The sequence below is a fragment of the Peromyscus maniculatus genome, chromosome 6 (genome assembly GCF_049852395.1).
Source record: "Peromyscus maniculatus bairdii isolate BWxNUB_F1_BW_parent chromosome 6, HU_Pman_BW_mat_3.1, whole genome shotgun sequence".
Lineage (NCBI taxonomy): Eukaryota > Metazoa > Chordata > Mammalia > Rodentia > Cricetidae > Peromyscus > Peromyscus maniculatus.
This window is the reverse complement of record NC_134857.1, coordinates 11313840-11327584: the sequence shown is the minus strand read 5'-3', so window position 1 is coordinate 11327584 and position 13745 is coordinate 11313840. Positions and strand designations below refer to the sequence as shown.

General features: G+C 41.9%; 1 long non-coding RNA gene across 2 annotated transcripts; it reads left to right on the top strand.

Annotated features, from left to right (window-relative positions):
- The first annotated feature begins 1876 nt into the window (after positions 1-1876).
- Positions 1877-10193, top strand: LOC143273814 (uncharacterized). 2 transcript variants are annotated; one of them, XR_013052007.1, is made up of 5 exons: positions 1877-2450; positions 2541-2725; positions 3020-3045; positions 3304-3356; positions 8282-10193. It is a non-coding gene; the product is annotated as an uncharacterized LOC143273814 (long non-coding RNA). The 2 variants fall into 2 exon arrangements; XR_013052008.1 differs by having other exon boundaries at positions 1878-2049.
- The last annotated feature ends 3552 nt before the right edge of the window (positions 10194-13745 follow it).

Sequence of the window (13745 nt, the reverse complement as noted above, 5' to 3'; positions counted from 1 at the left end):
GGCTATACAGAGAAACCCTGTCTTGAAAAAACAAATTTAAGAAATTAAATACATATTAATATATATATTTGCTTCAGTGAAGCAACAGAAAAAATATTTGCATTCTCCTTTATGTCAATCAACACAGCTTTTGACTATGTGTAAAAGAAAATTATAAATGTTTCTGAAAAATATTTTACTAAGTTACTGTGGAGTCTCCAGCAGTTAACAATGTCAATTCACTGTATAAATTTAATAGTTAATACTCTCAACAAAAAAAATTCAGAGTCAATTATCTACTTATAAAGTCAATAAAAATAAGAAATTGTGATTCAAAATATTCACAAGTCTGGATGTGTGATCATAATCAGTTAAGTTTCTACGTAATTTCTTTTCATGTTTTCCTAATTTTGGAACAGAATCAAAAGAAAAAAAGAATTAACTAGAGCTTGAAGCATAACATCAAATGTAAGCCTTGATGAGTTATTTTCTTTGTATGCTAATGATAAAATAATCATACCCAGAAAATAAACAATCTCTTGAAAACCAATAAAAAAATGTGAATATTTGTATTTTCATCAGCAAATTTTCAGGCTATAGCAAACTAGTAATGCAAAACCACCAAATAATAGTGAACGACAGTCCTTACAAACATTGAAGAGAATATAGAACAGATACACTCAGTTATATTTAGATATCACATATTTGAACATTTATTATTTTACAAAATATTTAGCAGCCTAAACTAAAGATTTTTATAATATTAAACCAGTGCATTCACTTCTTGGTAAATAACCAATCAAATATGTATCTATGTTCACCAAAATATGTACAGGAATGTTCCTAGTATCTTTAGTTTTCTTATTAGAAAACAGGAAAGAAACAGATTATTCACTAGTAGAATACGCTGTATTTGACTTTTACAATGAAATTGAATGTCATATAAAAATTTAAGCACTGTTCCCTTTCATAGAGATCCTTTCTCTTCATAGAATACTCCACACTGTTGATGGCAACTTTTCTCAAATTATACATATTCTTACAATATTAATCAAAATCTTAAGATATTTTGCAGGTATCAGAAAGGGAATTCAAAACTTCATGAGAAAACAAAACAAAAAGTAAAGAAAACAGAAGAGTCAACAGAATCCCACAGACCACATCTGGCATTATTTAGTTCACAATTGTCTGTAAAATAGAAGTGATTACGAAAGTGTGCAGAGTAGTATATGTCAATATTCCTGGAACTCCAGAGGTGGAAGCATGGAGAACAGGATGTGTGTGTGTGTGTGTGTGTGTGTGTGTGTGTGTGTGTGTGTGTGTGTGTGTTCTTCCTAATGTTTATAAGGAAATAGATTACACGTGTATTTCACTTATGAAGGGAAAACACATTAAGCTCTACTAATTTAAATGAATGGAAAGACTATGCTTTGAAGCATGGCATTTTATCAAAAGTCCTTTTCTCACCAGAAATCTCCTGTCAATCTGCGGTGGTTCCACAGTTCTCAAACATGTTAAAATGTGTTCAAGTCAGTCAGTGCATCCTAGAGCACGAACCCAGAACCTGAGTGTGGTGCCGAGGCATCAATCTCCACCCTCTAAGGTTTTAACCCTATTTATAAAAAGGCCTTACAGCAGCAACCAGCCTTCCTCGGTCCTCTTAACTGTGCCCTAGTCAAGAGGACCGGAGTCCAGGGCCCTTGACACACTTAGCAGAGGATGAACTTGGGTGTCAGTCATGTGACTCTAGTTCTGAAGCCGGCAATGCAGCATCTGAAGTCATGGCACGCGCCACACCCGCGCTCCTGTGCCTTCTGTGGGGGCCACCACTCACTTGACCCCGGCTGCCATCCTCCCGTCCGCGCCGCGCCTGCGCAGCCCGCCGCGCCTGCGCCCTTCCCTCTGCAGACATTGCTCCAGCCCTGAGACTTGGATGAGTCCTGGGTTCGAGAAGCACCTCCTCCCGTGGAGGCTGCCGTGTTCCCGGGTGGGCGGCGTGAACACCAGCTCCGGCGAGCCCGAGCGACCCTCCAGCCCCTGCCCAGGACCAGGCCTGTTGGGGACGGCCGGGTCGGTAGGGCTGACAACCGCCTGTGTCGCCAGCCTCCGGGGTCCCACACCCCGGGCCCCACGGGCCTGTGCGCACGTGCACACACACATACACACGCGCGGGAAATAAACGGGGAGACGGGAACAGTCCCTGGCTCCGGGCATCATTAGATAGCATGGGTGTGAGGCTGGTGACGCTGTCAGTTCTCGGATGCCCAGGGCGGCACTGGGGGACCTGCCCTCAGATCCTTTGTGGAGCCACAGGTGCTGCGGGTGGCATCGGGTACCTGCCCTGGCGCTGAGGGCGGCGGCAATGGGCCAGCAAGGCCTCTTGTGTAGGGCTGGGCGAATCCAGGTTCGCCAGGATGCAGCTGGTGATGCAAGGCAAGGCACTGTCTGCCGCCATGCCCGCAAACATTAAGGTATCAGCACAATAATATTAATATTATATAATATCAGCACCCAAATATTAAAAGAGGTCAATGTAACCTGCTTTCCACGTCTGCCTTTAGGTTCCTGTCGCTGCATTTATAAATGCTACACAAATGCCACCATGTCACCAGCATGAAGAAGAGAAATTCTTCCTCAAGGCTAAAGGCCAGATGGAAACCCAGCATCTGGGACTCACCCACCAAACAACTGTCTTTTGTCCTGCCTTGAAACCGTGTAACTTCTGCTTGAGTTCCTTCCCTACTTGGTAATTAGGGGAGAAAAGGAATCATGCACTGTTTGCCCTCACTGAGAGGAGTGCGTGGTTGGCAGCTGGGATTGGGAAGAGGGAAAGTGAGATGGCAGGATTGAGGCTTTCTAGAGAAGTCCTAGGATGAGAACAAGGGACATTCTGGGTGGCCTGAGTGACATCCCAGAGGGTCTTGGTAGATGACAGGCACACCTTCCCTGTGTGAATGGAGTATGCTGGGCTAGCTAACTCGTTTTCAAAAGCAATCTCTAACATATTTTTTCCCTTTGGTGCCTGTGACGGTGGATGAAGCCCTGAACTACCTAGAGAAGAGACAGGTATCACACTTCTCTTTCAATGTCACACCTCCAGTTAAAACTAAAGCAGGTCACCAACTGTAGACCCGGAGCTAGGAGCACTGTGGGAGGCAGGCCCTGAGCTAGGAGCACTGTGGGAGGCAGGCCCTGAGCTAGGAGCACTGTGGGAGGCAGGCCCAGCATGCAGCATGCTCCCTCCAGAGGCAGACAAACAGGAAGCTGGCATTTCTCTCAAGTCCCCTCCCTCACCTCCTAATTCTCTCTTGCCTGGTGATATAGATTGTGTGACAGTGGATGTGTGCGGCTCACTTCTGTGACATCTTTCAAAAGAGGTATGTACGTGTGTATATTTGTAGACAACTTTCAGCTGCACCTCCCCAAACCAAACTATCCACACCTGCACTTCAGGAGCTGCTAATGTTGGCCAGCAATTCTGCTGCATTTCTGCACTCCCTGACACAATCCCCTCCCTCCCACTTTCTCTTCCTTTCCCTCAGTGTGTGTTTCAGAAATCATTTAGCAGGGTCACATCAGATGCAGCCTGAGGTGATTTCAATATGGATTTTCATGGGGATCCCTACAGCCAATGAACTGTCAGGCGTTCTGTGTTCCAGTGAAAAGTACAAAGTTAATAGTCCTTAGAAAATTTGTGGGGTATGTTTGTTTGTTTGTTTTTTGTTCATTTTTTTTTTGTAGTAAGCTTAAAATTTCTTTTGTTGCTTGTTTTTGAAGTATGGTAGAAACGCACTTTTGGTAATTGTATGCATGTGTGTCTTAGAGAGTTTATTTAATCAAAAGTTAAAATGATGTTAAAGAGTTTAAAAATATCTGCAAAACAAAGAAAAGAAAAGAAACAGAAGAGGGGAGATGGCTCTGTAGTTAAGAGTGAGTGTTGCTCTTGCAGAGGACCTGGGTTTGGTTCCCAGCCCCCATGTCAGCTGGTTCCTAACTGCCAGTCACTCCAGCTCCGGGGGTCTGGATGCCCTCTTCTGGCCTCTGAGGGCACTCGCATACATTTGTGTATATACGTATATACACATACATATACTTACACACACATAAAAATAAAATAAAGCTTTTTAACAAAAGAAAACAGAAATAAGTACTTAATTAGGAGTTAGATGGACTGAGACAAAATGAGCCTATTGGACTAGGAGAGCCAAGGAAAGGACACTGGGACTGAAATGCAAATTCTAGTAAGAACTAAAGAGCGATAGTCAAGGCAGAAGGGTGTGGTAGCCCCAGTCAGCTTCCCCAAACCATAGTGGCCTCATCATAGGATGAACCATCCATTCCGCCTGACAGCTATAGACATTTCACAGAAACTGCCAACAGGCCAGAGAGGTGGACCTTCAGGATAACCTACTCACCTCCAAACTCCGTTTTCACTTAGAGTTATGAACAGATTTAAATGATCCTGTCACCAAACCCATTCAGTATAGTAGCTTTAAAAATTATGTGTCAAATGACAAATATAAATTTGAATTACACTCTAATTAGACGTTTTAAACCAAAACATCTAACAATCTTCTGGTTCAGGTGTATTCCTCAAAAGTGAGTGTGACTAACTTCAGGTGAAAAAAACAAGTTTAGGGCCTTTAGATGGCTCAGCAAGAAAGGCACTTGCTGCTAAACCTCAAGACCCGAATTTAATTCCCAGGACCCACATGGTGGGAGGGGAGAAGCAACTCCATGTCACCCTCTGGCCTCAACATGGCCACCATAGCCCTGCCCCGTATAAATAAATAAATAAATAAATAAATAAATAAATAAATAAATAAATAAATAAATAAATAAATAAATAAAAATAAATGTATGTTCCTTGAAGTTAAAAGAAAGGCTGTCCTTGGTTTCACTCCATTCTCATCCTTCCTCTCAAAAGTAAATGCTCTTAAGTCTTTACCTCACTTGGCACATGACCTTTCTGAACTGAATTTCCAGAAAAGAAAAAAGAAAAGCCACAGTTATGTAAAAGGTTCTGCAAGACTGGTTAATTAGAATTTCCATGACTCTAGGGAGCTATTGTGTTGCAGGCCCAGAGGCAAATTATTTTGTGCTATCTTTAGCCTTCCTGAGGCCATTCATTGTCCACTCTATATTTGACCAAGCATCTTTGTGACCATTAAGTAAATGAGTTTACCTAACTAGTGTAGACCACCAGCTTCTACAAGCCCAAAGGCTAAGAACGTCATCATATAACACTGAGACCTATAGCAGAGATCCACCTGCGTGAAAGCCATCTGCCTGCCTGGTGTTTACACCAATGTGTTTTAAATGTGCTTGGATTCATGATTCTCTCTGTTCTGCTACAGTAAAAATGTCATGGGATTGTCACCATGCTGGAGCATGGTATTTCAGGTGTCCTGAATCTGAGATCCTCAGCCATGGTCACACAATATTTGTCTTTCAGCATAAACTATCATCCCTTATTCCCACTGCAGAGAAATTTGTGTTTTCACATTGATACCTTCCATTCTTTTTCCATGTACTTACACACACAAAAGTGAACACACACTTTTGTTAGGCAAAATAAAATCCTCCCAAGGATATCTGATGTTCCCTAGGCTAGTAGTCTCTGCCTTCTAGGGAATAATTCCTAGAATAAATTATCAGGGCAAAAAAGAATTAAAACTGCTAATCAGTTCACTTAAAATAGAGAGATCATGTTGAGTCACCTATGTGGGCCCAATGCAATTACAAAAGTCTTCAAATGTTGAGAATGTGAGCCCAAAGATGTCACTATCACCTAACAATGAAAATAAGGGGGTCCAGATCCAAGGAAAAGATCTGTAGAAGTTGGAAAGACAATTATAAAATGGTCTGTAAGAACCTTCAGGAAGCAACAAAGCCCAGGCAGCAGTATGATTTTATTCCAGCAAGGCTTATTTAGGACTTCTGACCCTGATAACTACAGACACATTAAAGCGATTATAAGCCACTCAATCTGTGCTGTTTGTTACAGTGGCAATAGGAACTAACACACTGACCCTGGGGTTTAGATGTACATCTCTAGTCCCTTTTACCTAAAGTGAAGGTCCACCCAGATACACATCCAGGCTCCAGTTAGCTTTTCTTCTACTCACTATCAAGAGCCTTCAGGCAAAGCCACAGAATTGCACAAAGCCTCAGACATGAAAGGCAGAGAAAATAAAATGTTTGAAGGCTTGACCTTGGCAAATTGAAAGATTTCTCCTGCATGAAGTAAGCCCAACTTGTCTTTCTCCATCATGATTCTGAGTGTCCTGTTTTCTTCCTGTTCAGATAATGGTCTGAAATTTCATGTTTAGATTTTCTTCCATCTATCTGTAATGAGCCTAAGCTGATAGTATCAGCCTTCTAGGACACATACAGATCATAATACATACAAATATTGTGAGACCAAAATGAGTCATCTTAGAAATAAGACCAAAATGCTTTCACCCAAAAACTAAGCCTAAGATTTCTCCTTCTAGGAATAGGTCAATAGTTACTGAAACAAGTCAGTCCAGATTCCAGAAACCAGGAAGTGTAAAAGTACAGAGTCACAAAGTAGTCACAAGGTAATGCCTGCCGGACTATAGAATGTCCTCTCCCTGGTTTCCAGGGTAACTGACCACCGAAATGCCCCCACCTGAGGGCAGCCAATGAGAAATGGTGGCGGGCAACCACTCCCTTAGAAGTAAGATTAAGCCATGATTTCTAGAAAGCCCCTAGAAGTGAGCCTATCAGAATTGTACCCATACTAGCACCCCTAAATGATGTAACCTTGTGATTTTTCCCTTTAAAAGCTGAGCTTGCAGACAGGTGGGCGCTTCCTCCAGCCTCCACTGTGTTGGATGTATTGGACAAAGTCCCTGCCTAGGCTTGTATTGCTTTTGGATATCCAGAATTAAACCTTGCTTTTGCATTCCAGCAGGCTCGTCTTTGGTGGTCTCTCTGGGGGTCACAATCTGGGCACAACAATATATTATTATATTATATTATATTATATTATATTATATTATATTATATTATATTATATTATATTATATTATTATGTTATGTTATATTATATTATATTAGTATATTATATATTATATTATATAATTTATATATTATAAATTCTTCCCAACCGTGGATAATTCTAGCTCCCAGAGTTTAGGGATTAGGAAGTTAATGCCTACAAAAGTCATTTGAAAAAGTAATTTGTTGTTGTTTATTTTCTTACTCTTGGTCTCTTTTGGGGGCCCACCACCCAGCTCTCAAATAAATCACACATAGAGGCTTATTCTTAATTATAAATTATAAATAGTTTGTTACTAGCCAGCTTTTCTTAACTTTAAATTATCCCATCTATCTTTTGCCTCTGGGCTTTTCCTATTCTTTTATTTCTGTAGTTCTTACTCTTACTTTGTGGCTTGCTGTGTAGCTGGGTGGCTGGCCCCTGGAGTCCTCCTCCTTCTCAGGCTACTTCTTTTCCCTCCCAGATTTTCCCTTTGATATATTCTCTCTGCCTGCCAGCCCAACCTATCCTTTTTCCTGCCTTGCCATTGGTTGTTCAGTTTTTTTTTTGTTTGTTTGTTTTTTTTTTTTTTTTTTTTTGGTTTTTCGAGACAGGGTTTCTCTGTGTAGCTTTGCGCCTTTCCTGGAGCTCACTTGGTAGCCCAGGCTGGCCTCGAACTCACAGAGATCCGCCCGGCCTCAGTTCTTTATTAGAACATCAGGTGTTTTAGACAGGCATAGTAACACAGCTTCACAGAGTTAAACAAATGCAGAATAAACAAAAATAACACACCTTAAAATAATATTCTACAACAGTAATTGTCAACTTAAGAGAAACTAGAATCACCTGGAATATGAGCCTCTGGGCATGCCTGTGTGGGATTACCTTGATTTCATTATTTGTGTGTGGGGGTGGCATTCCTGGGGAGAGAATCCTGGGATACAAAGTAGAGAGAGCAAGCTGAGCACTAGCATGTTAGCATTTACCTTTTCTCTCTGTTCCTGATTATGGAGAAAGTAAGGCCAGCTTCCTCAAACCGCTGCTGCTGTGACCTCCCCCTGCAATGGACTGTGACCTGCTACTGTGAGCGCCAAATAAACCTTTCTCCTGTAAGTTGTTTCCACCAGGGTGTTATATCAGAACACCAGAAGAAATTAAAACGAGTAAGTTCAAAGGTCAAGGACAAAGAAGAACAGTATTTATCACAGCCCTGTGTCTTCCCCATCAGCAGGTGTGTCTTCCTGTCACTCCATTTCTATATTCCTGAATTCCTTTTGCTTCCTTCCCTCTCTCCAGGCTCCAGAATTCCAGGTGGAAAGTTCCACACTGCCTGGACAGACTGACTTTGCATAAAAGCAACCGGAGAACTCTAATCACAGTCCTATTCTCAACACTTGGAGCAACTTTCACAAAAGGCAGTTGCCCACAGCCCACCCTCTGGTTCCTGTTGCAGAGGCAGAGTGGAGGGGTATTTACAAGACCTTTATTTCCAACAGAAGGTCCTGCTCTTGGTGTTTTTCCTTCAGCCCCCAGGGGGCACCATTCGTGAACCTTGGGCCTTGGTTTGCGTCTCCCTCAAGGAGACTGCTTAATCAAAATTCTTTTAGCTTCATCTAACAACAGGGGTATGTTGAATAAAACTCCCAGAGTGAGGAGAGGGCCCTGCCTCCTTGAGAGGAAAACAGCGAACAGGAAAGGCATCCCACTGAGATAAAAGCTATGCTAACAAGTGACAACATTTCCAAAACAAACCCCTGGAATGAGGGAGAGGAGGAGGGAGTGTGAGGGAAGAGCACAGGATGAACTGGGAAGGCAGGAGCTGGCAGAAAACTTTGATAGAAGATTTGTGTTTCTCACAGCTTCTTAAAGCCCCCTTATTTCCTTCCTATTCTCCATTTGCCCCACACTTCCCATTTTTTCAAATGTGCATGCTGAGAGGCCATGTTAGACTCTGGTTCTGTGCCAAAAATTATTTCCACCTTTTTCCCCTACTGCATTATTCCACTGGAGAGAAACAAGGAGCTGGTTAGGAAGAGCGAGCTTCCTTCAGCTCAGCCTGGCTGAGGAGTGGCAAGGAGAGCAGAGAAAGTGTGAACTATGCAAGCTTTTGGATGGTGGGGCCAAGATCAACCTACATCTCTGTCTTCTCTGTCTCTGCAGACAAGGCACACATATGTTATCTCAGAGAGGGTGGGGGATGTACAGCAGGAAGTCTTCACAGTGCAGACTTTCTTAGTACTTTCTCTGTGACAGGATGTGTTAGGTTGAAGGAAGCATAAAGATAAGCAAGACACTTGTATACCTACCGAGAGGCATGTCATCCATAAATACAGTGGACAAACAAGGCATGGAAGAACCAACCTGCCTCCATCTTAGGCTTGAAAGCCAACTTACAGTAAAAACAACTAGGCTCATTCCTGTTTATGGTTAAATCAGTTTCTCAAGGTTTGGGCAATGCCCCACCTGTCACCTTAACTACAAATGGTTCTGTACTGCATGTTCCAGGAATGGCAATCATGTCTGTGTTTCAAAAAGTCTTAATAACCATCTTGCAACCCTACCTTTGTTCCAAAATGTTATATGACCACCTATTGTTATGATATGGCACATAGGAGGCCTTGGCAGGTTGGGCCAAGGTGCCCCAATGGGTGAGGGAGACATGCCATGTAGACATGGTGGCCGGTAGTGGCAGGTGGCATGGCACAGTGGAAAGTCACTCACCCCAGGCACGGCATCCACATAGAAGTTTATTATAATAGAGAAATAGAGAAAGAGGGAAAGTGAAGGTATGCACACCTCATGATGAGAAAGGAAGGGGGAGAGAGGAAAAGGAAGGGAGGGGTTTTTCCTTAAAAGAGGATTTACATCAGGATGCCTGGCAGGTCCCCAAGTGGTGGGCCAGAATGCCAACACCTATGACTATTTGTTATGATTACCTGTTGTTATGACCACCATGTTATGACTACTTGTTGTTATGACCACCTTGTTATGGCCACCCTGAAACCATGTCTTTGTTTTAGGAGTACTAACCTGTTATGATGCTGTGCTCCTGTAACTCCACCTATTTTGCCTACCAAATCCCCCTTTGGAACCTTCATACCCCTGAGCTATAAAAGCCTTGTCTTTCTCACATTCAATGCTGATCTCTCCAACCCTACCTAGGTGAAGGCAGCCCATGTACACAAATAAAAAAAATCTTGCTTTAATTAATTTGGCCATGATTATTTGTGTCAATGGTCTTTCTCCTCCCATCTTTGAGATTAACAATATAAGCCAGTCATTCAGCAAGACTTGGTGACTATCTTCATTAAAATATCTTTAGTGCTAGATGGTGGTTAAGAGTATATACTGCTCTTGCAGAGGATTGCAGTTCAGTTCTCAGGCTCAAAATCAACTGCAACTTCAGCTCTGTGGAACTGGTCACCCTCTCTGGCCTCCACAGAAATTCCTCATCCCCACCCCAACGTGTATATACATACTTAAAAAATACTTTTAAAATATATTGGTGCATTGTGTGAGAGGAAAGATAAAACATCAGGAAACTCAGGAAACCCAACCCCAAATAAGATGGCTTACATCCTGCACATACATATTTGTACATCACATAAACAGAATTGAACTTTGGCTTTCTTTTTTTTTCTTTTTTCTTTTTTGTATTTTCAAGACAGGGTTTCTCTGTGTAGCTTTGGTGGCTGTCCTGGAACTCACTCTGTAGACCAGGCTGGCCGTGAACTCACAGAGATCCACCTACCTCTGCCTCCCGAGTACTGGGATTAGTATTAGGCCTTTGCATGTGCCACCACTGCCCGGCGAACTTTGGCTTTCATTAAACAAGTCTTGGCTTTATTTTGCAGGTTCTATTCTATTACATTTCTAATAAACAAAAAAAAAGTTGGAAGAATTATATACCCACCAGTTAATTTTAACAACCCAACCTAGTTTTAGACATTTGATTGATAAATGTTTCATATGTACATTAAAAACTAGAATTCAATGTCAGGGTTTTTTTTTTCCTCCATACAATCTCATATCACAAGTCCCCTTCTGATCACCACCTTCAAGTGATAATGTACATGATGTGTACTGGCTGAATGATGGACATGATGTGTACTGGCTGAATGATGGACATGATGTGTACTGGCTGAACTAACTTTTCTTTAAGACATGACATCACGGTCTTTCTGCTTTGGTGCCATCTCATTGGCTGTGGGATCATGATGTTTTTGCATGTCATGTTCTTTGGTGTTGGATGTCATTGCCTTCACAATGAGCTTACATCATGTATCCAATGACCACATAGGTGTCTCTTTGTTATCCAACAGTGAGAAAATGGATGAGCTACATAAAAGCTGATAAAGAATCATAAATGATATCTCCTTTCTATTCTACTTCTTGATAATATTACATTGGGGGCAGACAGAAAACAATTAGATGAACAGAATACTCTACTTTTGAGACATGATCTCGTGGAGTCTAGGATGGACTTGTTATGTAGCTGAGGCTGGTCCTGAGTCCTGATCCTCCTGGCTCCATCTCTCAACACTGGGATTACAGGCACTTTGATATCAAACCTGGCTTCATCTTTTTTCTTAATACTTAGCTCCTTAAAAGATAGCAGAATGGTTGAAGTACAAAGCAAAGTTCTTATTTTCCTATATGTGAGTTTTCCTTCAGTAATACATTAACATTCTATATCACTCCTTAATTGCACAGGATTCTAGGGGAAAGAGGCTGGCTTTCCACACATTAGAGACCAGGATGCTTAAGATTGATTATTATTGCCTAGAAATGTCTTACACTGATAGAATATTCATTTTACATCATTCTAATGTTCTTTTATTTAAACATTTAGCATTTTAACCATAGCAGGAAATGAACAACCCTACTGAGAAAAGCATGTGTCTGTGTTTGTAATAGCATTAATTTTCTAACTCTTTGGACAATTTCCATGCTTCTGAGTGTGTTTACTCTGGCCTTGCCCATCAACAGTGAACAGCTATTACCATAAATTAACATAGCTGTTGCAGCCCATAAACAATTGAGATAAGGAGTTTCTGTTTCCCTAGCCATGTAAAGTCTTCTTCAAGGTTTCCAGCATCAAATCGTATGGGTCAGATTGCTACTCTCTGTCAGATAAGGCACATGCTCCATGAGATGTTTTTAATAAACAGTTCAGACCAATTTTCTGCAAGAGCCACCCACCACTGACTCCTAAAACTAGCAATAAAGCATTTCTAGTGCCCTTTAAGAACTCCTTTCTTCTCATACCTGGAACAATGCTTCAACTGAATAAAATCAGAAGAATCATTTCAAGAAAATGTAATTATGAAAACAGCCATAGTAATAGTGCCATCATCTTGAAATGTTCGTACCCGGGCCACACTCGGCTGTGCATGTTAAAAACTCGGTGATGGGTCGTGTCAGCTGGTGCCACGCTTTCCTGCTGTGCAACTTCACACCTCCAGTCTCCTGCACAGTCCTACTCCTGGGTAAGCCACACGCACGCCACCCTTCTTTGTCCTGGGCAGTGTCTTCTTAACACACCATAAGACACCTTTCAAACCTTGAGCCCCAAATGGCCAGAGGGCCCCAAATACAGTCTGCTTGGAGTAGAGGGCAGCAGCAGGATCATCTAGCCTCTCTGTGGTCTGAATATTTCATTTGTGAGTTGGACAGCAATTGGTGCATGAGTAACCCACCTCTTACTTATTAAAGCATAGTCTATAGAACTGCTCATGTAAACTGTATGTATATCATGGAGACAAACCTTTATGTTAAAGGACAAAGAGTTTCCAGGGTTGGGAAAATATAAAAAAAAAAAAATGTTACTACCTGAGTGGTCCTGGCCAGTAGGAAAAAAACATAGCTCTTTGCTCTTAAGGACTGGGAAAGAAAAACTGGGTTGAAAAATAGTGAAATCTATAATGAAGGAGTTTGAATACAAGGTGGCATCACATAATATGGAGAGAGAAGAGTAAACTCAAACTCAAGGTCACAAGTGGATGGAGCATCACAGAGCATCCCATTTCTGCAATGTCCAGTAAGTGTGTTAACAAGATCTGTTCAATTAAGTGTTTCCTACTATATTCTCTGGAATACAAAGAGGATGCTGATATAGACAGATGATAGATGATAGATGGATAAATGGATAGATAGATAGATAGATAGATAGATAGATAGATAGATAGATAGATAGATAGATTTTGATGGTTTGAAGGAGAATGGCCCCCATAGACTCAGAAGTTTGAATACTTGGTCCTTAGTTGGTAGCAGTGTTTGGCTAATCTTAGAAAGTGCAGCCTTGCTGGAGGAAGGATGTCACTGGGGGCAGGATCTGAGTTTCAAAAGCCACCCATCATTCCCTGTTCACTTTCTCTGGTCTTGCTTGCAGTTCAAGATGTGAGCCCCTGCACCTTGCTCCAGCCTGTGGCCTGCTGTCATAGTTCTCTGCTATGATGGATTCCTATCCCTCTGCAATCTTGTCCTGACTGGGGTTTGTGGATGTTGTTGTTGCAATTGGTTTGTTTTGTTTTCTTTTGTTGGCATAACCTAGAGTTATCTGAGAAGAGGGAGCCACATTGAGAAAAAGACTCGATAAGACTGGCTTATAGGCAAGCCTGGGGGACATGTTCTTAATTAGTGACTGATGTGGGAGGGCCAAGCCTGTTGTGGGTTACAGCAGCCCTGAGCAGGTGGTCCTGGGAATAGAAGAAAGCAGGATGAGCAAGCCGTGGGGAGCATGGCAGTAAGCAGCTCTCCT